An 8,578-nucleotide genomic window follows, 5' to 3' on the forward strand; every position below is an offset into this window, starting at 1 on the left:
ATAAATTAACATAATCCAGTTAACTGAGTTAACAGCTATTAATATAGATTTAACCCAACTTTCCTCAAGTTTTTCAGGCTTAGAGTCCCTTCAAGGATCCAACCTATGATTTTTTCAAACTTTCAAGCTGGTACTGAAAGGATCGATAAAGATGCCCAACTTTTACCCCCCAATGTGCATGCATGGTTAATCTTAGATCATGTTAATCTTTCTCTGATATAATATATATATATATATATATATATATATTTATGTATGTATGTATGTATGAATATTGCTGGCTAGGATCGACTTGAGAAGAACGAGGCCGACCTCTTAAAGCAAAAGCCTGGATGAAGAAAACAAAATAATTAGGTGAGGGAATTAGGTATTATTAATTGGGTCAATGAAAGCCAAGCAAATCTCATGATTTGCATGATCATATATATATATATAATAATTAGGTGGTGGCAGGTTGGGCTAATATGTTCATTATTCATATATATATATATATATATTTCATCGATCTTTGATGCTTGGCTCTATTGCATTTGCTTCAGTGTAAAGTCAAGCAAGCTGTTTAAATTTGTCTTTAATTATTAGCCAAATAATCATTATTAATAATAATAGAATAGGTATTGACTATTCTTAAAATAAAACTGTACGCATCTAATCTTCCCTAGCTGTCCAATTAGAATTTTTGATTCTGTATGGCTTAGGCAAACTCAACGAAATTGAATTTATACCTCACAAGCAATCTAGAGAGAGAGTAGGTGAGTGGTTGCTTTCATTGGGAAGCATTATTGTCAAACTTTGGGCAAATTATTTTTATAGTTTTTGCTTTAAAACAGGAAAGAGAAGTAAGATAAGGAAAATGACCCCACAACCCTTGCACCAGACCCTACCCACTTCCTATATTATACTCCATAATATATGATCACGGGATAAATACAAAGCACAATAGATTGCCAGTGTCTCCACACTACAATGATTGTGAGATGTAGAAAACAGCGTTAGATTGGTAGGGGTATTTGTGGAGACTTTTAATTAGTGCAAAAAATATATATTTTAATCTATATATGGTAACATCCGGAAATAATTAACATATATGTGATCTCCCATTTGCTAAAACATATGTATTTTTCTTTGAAATTCATCACCAACTCTTGCACTCATGTCTAAAATAAATACAAACAAAAGAATCTAGATTTTTGCCTTTACTTTGTTGAATTCAATAATGACAAAAGGAGGCCATGTGATGTGATCGTGCGTCCAAAGTCCAAACCCACAATTTCAAATGCGAAAAATGATACATTCCTGTCTATTTTCATTCAAATATCCCATCATGTATTGCATTAAATTAACTGATGGAGTACTGTTAACAAATCCAATTCTAACCTGACAGCCTCACCCATTTTCTCACCAAATCTAACTACTCTCCCACTAAAAGTCTCCACACTCTCCAATGTCACCACCTCTTTTGTCTCGACTCTCACCCGAAATCATGTGCATAATTTATTTTATCTTGTCAAATTTAACTACTCTCCCACTAAAAGTCTCCACACTTTCCGGGTGTCCCACGATTAGCTATTGAGAAGGATGAATGAAAGGCTTTTTGTAAGGAAATAATTAAAAGTTTGATAAAAATAAATAATAAATAAAGCTATGATTAAAAAATAATAAATGAAGTTAATGGTTCCTGACGCAATATCACGCAGAACAACAAAAGCATGGTTGATCTCTGAGGAAAAACACGAGAGAGAGAGAGAGAGAGAGAGAGAGAGAGAGAGAGAGAGAGAGAGAGAGAGAGAGAGAGAGAATATGGGACAAAGAGATGAGACAAGACTTTGTTACTTTTTTGGGTTTGGTGAGAAATGTTTTGGTGTTGCCTTTTTTTCCCTCTAGATCCGAATAGATCTTCATATATTTTGAGAGATCGTGTTAGATGTCAGCATTGTTAACTTTTTTTTTTCCCTTTCGGCTGATCATTATTTTTTATTTTTCTTTCAGTCTCCTATTCTCTGTTCTTTTTCTCTTTTGTTTGTTTTTTCTTCCATCGCGGATCTGCAGGGAAATGAATACATGTTGTTCATTTCCTACAAATCCAAGTTAATGTACATTTTTTAAAAAACCTTTTATTTCGGTTGTTGGTTTTCTTCCCCTATAGATCCAAACATATGTTGATATATTTGAAGAGATCGTGTTCATATCTCAGTGTGCTTAATTATTATATTTTTTTTACCTTTCCAGTTGATCTGCTAAAATTTTGCATTAGCAGGCCGAGCTCGAGTCGAGCTTGACCATTTGCTGACTCTGGTCTGCTACATCTTGATTTTGGCACTTTCAATTCTGTTCTTGTGGTCAAACGCATCCACCTTCATCCAAAAGTAAGGTTGCTCTTGTTGTGGTGGTTTAATTATTTCAATTTCTCTATTTTGAGTCGTTTTGCTCATACATCTATTTGATCATGTAGACGTCCACCACACATTCCAGAATTCCATATCCCAGAGGAACCACTTTTAGAGTTTATTGCAGCTCTGAGGATAGAGATCAACTGTGCTTTTGTTGTTCTGCGTGATATTGCGTCAGGAACCATTAACTTCATTTATTATTTTTTAATCATACCTTTATTTATTATTTATTTTATCAAACTTTTAATTATTTCCTTACAAAAAGTCTTTCATTCATCCTTCTCAATAGCTAATCATGGGACACCCGGAGAGTGTGGAAACTTTTAGTGGGAGAGTAGTTAAATTTGGCAAGATAAAATAAATTATGCACATGATTTCGAGTGAGAGTCAAGACAAAAGAGATGGTGACATTGGAAAGTGTGGAGACTTTTAGTGGGAGAGTAGTTAGATTTGGTGAGAAAATGGGTGAGGCTGTCGGGTTAGAATTGGATTTATTAACAGTACTCTATCAGTTAATATAATGCAATACATGATGGGATATTTGAATGAAAATAGACAGGAATGTATCATTTTTCGCATTTGAAATAGTGGGTTTGGACTTTGGACGCACGATCACATCACATGGCCTCCTTTTGTCATTATTGAATTCAACAAAGTAAAGGCAAAAATCTAGATTCTTTTGTTTGTATTTATTTTAGACATGAGTGAAAGAGTTGGTGATGACTTTCAAAGAAAAATACAAATGTTTTAGCAAATGGGAGATCACATATATGTTAATTATTTCCGGAAGTTACCATATATAGATTAAAATATTTTTTTTCTTTCACTAATTAAAAGTCTCCACAAACACCTCTACCAATCTAACCTTGTTTTCTACATCTCACAATCATTGTAGTGTGGGGACACTCGCAATCTATTGTGCTTTGTATTTATCCCGTGATAATATATTATGGAGTATAATATAGGAAGTGGGTAGAGTCGGTTGCAAGGGTTGTGGGGTCCTTTTCTTTATCTTACTTATCTTTCCTGTTTTAAAGCAAAAACTATAAAAGCAATTTGTCCAAAGTTTGACAATAATGCTTCTCCAATGAAAGCAACCACTCACTTTCTCTCTCTCTAGATTGCTTGTGAGGTATAAATTCAATTTCGTTGAGTTTGCCTAGGCCATACGAAATCAGAAATTCTAATTGGACAACTAAAAAAGATTAGATGCGTACAGTTTCATTTTAAGAATAGTCAATACCTATTCTATTATTAATAATAATAATTATTTGGCTAATAATTAAAGATAAATTTAAACAATTTGCTTGACTTTACACTGAAACAAATGCGATAGAGCCAAACATCAAATATCGATGAAATATATATATATATATATATGAATAATGAATATATTAGCCAAACCTGCCAGATTTGCTTGGCTTTCATTGACCCAATTAATAATAACTAATTCCCTCACCTAATTATTTTGTTTTCTTCATCCAGGCTTTTGCTTTAAGAGGTCGGCCTCGTATATATATAAGTCAATAATTGCAACGTACCTGACTATCTTTTGCATGGTCATATATATATATATATATAATAATTAGGTGGTGGCAGGTTTGGCTAATATATTCATTATTCATATATATATATATATTTCATCGATCTTTGATGCTTGGCTCTATTGTATTTACTTCAGTGTAAAGTCAAGCAAGTTGTTTAAATTTGTCTTTAATTATTAGCCAAATAATCATTATTAATAATAATAGAATAGGTATTGACTATTTTTAAAATGAAACTGTACGCATCTAATCTTTCCTAGCTGTCCAATTAGAATTTCTGATTCTGTATGGCCTAGGCAAACTCAACGAAATTGAATTTATACCTCACAAGCAATCTAGAGAGAGAGAGAGTAGGTGAGTGGTTGCTTTCATTGGGGAAGCATTATTGTTAAACTTTAGGCAAATTGCTTTTACAGTTTTTGCTTTGAAACATGAAAGAGAAGTAAGATAAGGAAAAGGATCTCACAATCCTTGCAACCGATCCTATCCACTTCCTATATTATACTTCATGATATACTATCATGGGATAAATATAAAGCACAATAGATTGCGAGTGTCCCCACACTATAATGATTGTGAGATGTAGAAAACAACGTTAGATTGGTAGAAGTGTTTGTGGAGACCTTTAATTAGTGCAAGAAAAAAAATATTTTAATCTATATATGGTAACATCCGGAAATAATTAACATATATGTGATTTCACATTTACTAAAACATTTGTATTTTTCTTTGAAAGTCATCACCAACTCTTGCACTCATGTCTAAAATAAATACAAATAAAAGAATCTAGATTTTTGCCTTTACTTTGTTGAATTCAATAACGACACGGAAAGAGTGAAGACATGAAATACACAGAAATGAAATGAGAATTTACTCCTCATTCCTGTAGCAGCGGAATAGACGCTTATTATTATAGAGAGATATACACACACTAAACTACTGCAAAACTGCACAAACAAAATAACAAAAAAGAGCATACTGTAATCATCCCAAGCTGCGTATATATCTTATCTTGGTGGTTATATAAAACCAAAATATCAATTTGTATGATGCAGGTAGAAAAAAATTATTCATTATCTATATTCATTATTTTATCATTTTCTTATCATCTCATATGATATTAGATAATAGATTCATAAGTGAAATAAATAGTTTGAGAATTAGAATTATGAGTAATATTACTCAATAATTTATCTCCATAAGATCATGAGAAACAGATTAATTAATTGATCATGAATACTAACCCGTCAAGCAAATGCAGGTGAGCCTCCAAATTATGTGCACAAACCGGATCACCCGTCGGCTTCAGAAACGGGGACTTCTTGTGATCCAATGCAAGCTCAACCCCGACGTGCGAGTAACTCCATGGAAACCCCTGGGCCAGCTTCATCATCATTGGCGGCGATTGCTCGTTCAAGAACAGCCCCGGCGACTTGGGTACCAAGTCGTGGACATTCACCACCCTCAGCACCTTCAACCCCAACATCTCCAGCCTCTCCTTGAACCTCGCATTCCCTACTCTCGGCCCCGAAAACGAGAACACGCATATCGGCACGGCTCGGCCGTCTTTCAACGCGTTCAGGCCAATTTCAATGATATCATACGCGCTTAGAATGGCCAACGCAGCCCCCAGACTATGCCCTGTGATGGTGATGCTTACAGCTTCTTCGTTTGAGTAGATATCGAGCAACTTTTTGACCTCGCTTAGAATCTGCTCCCTCGCTGAAAACTGGCAAAATCTGCAGTCCTCGTTCTTGCCAGTATAGAGGTCTAAAAACCCTGATTCGGCTTTCACAGTTGGGTCCGGGCATGGGATTTTGTTGGAAGAAATTGGCTTCAGGAAATCCATAAGATCAGCTATCCACTCCAGCCGTGTCACCGTGCCTCTTCATGCAATAGCTATGTCACGGCGGCCTAAACGTTTGGAGGTTTCGTCGTCTGAAACAGCAGCGTATCCGATCCAGTTGGCGTTCTTGCTCCACACTTTTGGCCACCGCGACTTCTTGAAAAAGTTGGGCAGATTGATGTTTGAGGTCGCGAAGAGGTAGCGAGAAACATTGTAGCCGAAGTGCGACATTCCTAGTGAGTCGAAGAACTTCCGGGCACATGAATCTGCAGCCCCCGCAGTACTTGGAAAACGGGTCGAAATCGAAGCCATCGTAACATGCTTGTGCCATCTCGCCGTAACGGATTAGCTCAGATCGAAGAAGCGGGTCCATGGGATCGAGCAGGCCAACCCAGTCGTCTTGGCCGAGGATTTCACGCCAGGCATCGGCATGGGCGGCCGTGGTCTGTGGTTCCTCATCATCTTGTTCCATTACTCTCTGTGTTCTTTCTTCCTCGAGCTCGCTTACAATGCTTGACAGGGAGTCGCCTGTTTTGGATAGGACCTTGCATGGTGTAGGCGCTTTAGTGGCGAAGAAGATGAGGCCATGGATGAAAGTGGACAGTTTGTCAAATGGCTCTAGATACCATGTTGAGCTGAGCGAAAGAGAGAGTGAAAAACTATATCATTTTCTATATATGGAAAAGGTAATTACAGAGTCTATTTATAGACCTTTACAAAGACGAGGAATCTGTGTAGCTAACGATTTACAGTAGAGAGTAACAAACTACAGCAGAGAATAACTGTAGTATATTCTGGAAGAAAAACAGAAAAGATCTAGTGTGATGAGATGTTGTGCATCTGCTGTGAAGCTGATTTAGAATCCATGATTTGATCACTAAGTGTAATATGAAAGTTCTCCAAATTGGGATTTTTGGCCTAAAAATGGTGCTACAAATTGGGACGTTATAGAATGGAGGCCGGGGTTTTGGAGGGGTATGGCGAAGGGAAGGACGGTGTTTGATGGAGGAATGGCAGCCATTAATGAAGAGATTTATGACTAAAAGCACTGGGGTTGGTGAAACGTACTAAAGTTCCAAAGAGGTCAGGCTGGAGGTGGGGTGCTATATATTCATACGGAGACCGCAAGATACGTGAGAAGTGCTGTAATTAAAAAAATATATTTAATATAATGTCTTATTAGCAACTATTTATAACATTTTAGTACTTATTTTAATTATTTAATATAACATTAAAAAAATATATAAGAAGGATGTTGATCAAGAAAATGATAAGTATTTTTTTATTATTGAATAAAAAAATGGGCCCATACATATATGGTGTCTGGCTGGTCCCTGATCTTATCTTTTAGCATAAATCGATAGTTTAATTTAATGCCCACATGATTCATACGGGCAGGTTGGCCATATGGTCATGATCCTCGATGGGCACAAACACCTCGAAGATTTCAAGAATGTTGTGGGGAATAGGTAAATAGAGAAAATATTGGCATCAGCCTCTGTATAAATCACACACTCCACACTTACGTGTCAACTAATTTTACCGTTTGAATTTTTTACTCCTCGTTGAAACTGACAGTTTGATGTGAGAGAGACCACTTGAAGAGAGAGAACTGAGAGACGTTGAAGAGAGAGAACCGACAGCACCTAACAGCTTGACCTCCATTAAAATGGAAGATAGAGCTTATAGGGAAAAACCAACAAAACAGAGAAGCATTACAACCCAAGACGAAAACAAGCGAAATTAACGGGAAGTTTGGCTGACAAAAAAGAAGGAATAAATAAAAGGAAGAGAGAAATGAAACTTTTTTCGGATTCAGGGGCGAAAGAAACATCTGGCCTCGGGGAGAGAAGAAAGACAGACGAAGAGAAAGGGTGAGAAAGAGAGAAATGGAATCACGAGCGGAAAAGGAAAGAGCAGTTGAAAAAAGTGATTTTGTAATAAAATAATAGGATAGATGGTAAACAATGAGTCTTCAAATATGAAGATAAAACTAAATCTACTGTAACTCAAAGCTTGAGTTTTAGCGTTTGATGAATCCAATGCCAGTGTTTTAACTTCCAAATCATTTAAATTTTGAAGTTTCCTTCATTTTACCGAGACCAATGCCAGTGCTCTGAGAGTGAGAGCTTGATGAGAGAGAACATATGAGGAGAGAGAGAGAGGTCAGATGGAGAGAGGATTTGATGAGAGAGAAAGTTTGATGAGAAAGAACTGATGAGAGAGAGGTCAGAGAGAGATCATCTTGAGGAGAGAGAGAGCTTGATGAGAGAGAGAGCTTGAGGAGAGAGAGGCCAGAGAGATCTCGATGAGAGAGAGGCTAAAGAGAGAGAAAGCTTGATGAGAGAGAGACGTAGATGAGAGAGAGGTCAAAGAGAGATCATCTTGAGGAGAGAGAAAGCTTGTTGAGAGAGAGAGCTTGAAGAGAGATCCTGAAGAGAGAGAGGTCGAAGAGAGAGAGAGCTGATGAGAGAGAGACGTAGATGAGAAAGAGCTGATGAGAGAGGCGTCTGACATTTAAAAAATATAAAAAATTAAAAGTGTGTGCAGTGTGCTTCTAAACAATTGCGGATGCGTAGCAACTCTCAAGTAAATAACATATTGGGAGATTATTGAGGAGTGGGCCTGGGTACTTCTCTTTCATGAATATTTACAGTTTAATTATATTTCATATCTTGATCAATTACTTTGGACCTTAAGAGAGATCAGATATATATATATATATATTTAATTTATACTTGAAGTAGACCTTATTAATTCTGTAGAAACTAGATATTGAGAGTTTGTTGGGTGTGAAA

General features: G+C 36.4%; 1 pseudogene; it reads right to left on the minus strand.

The window, feature by feature from the left end:
- Positions 1-224: 224 nt before the first annotated feature.
- Positions 225-6,901, minus strand: LOC122305275 (annotated as a pseudogene).
- Positions 6,902-8,578: the final 1,677 nt, after the last annotated feature.

Source organism: Carya illinoinensis, chromosome 3 (assembly GCF_018687715.1).
Source record: "Carya illinoinensis cultivar Pawnee chromosome 3, C.illinoinensisPawnee_v1, whole genome shotgun sequence".
Classification (NCBI taxonomy): domain Eukaryota; kingdom Viridiplantae; phylum Streptophyta; class Magnoliopsida; order Fagales; family Juglandaceae; genus Carya; species Carya illinoinensis.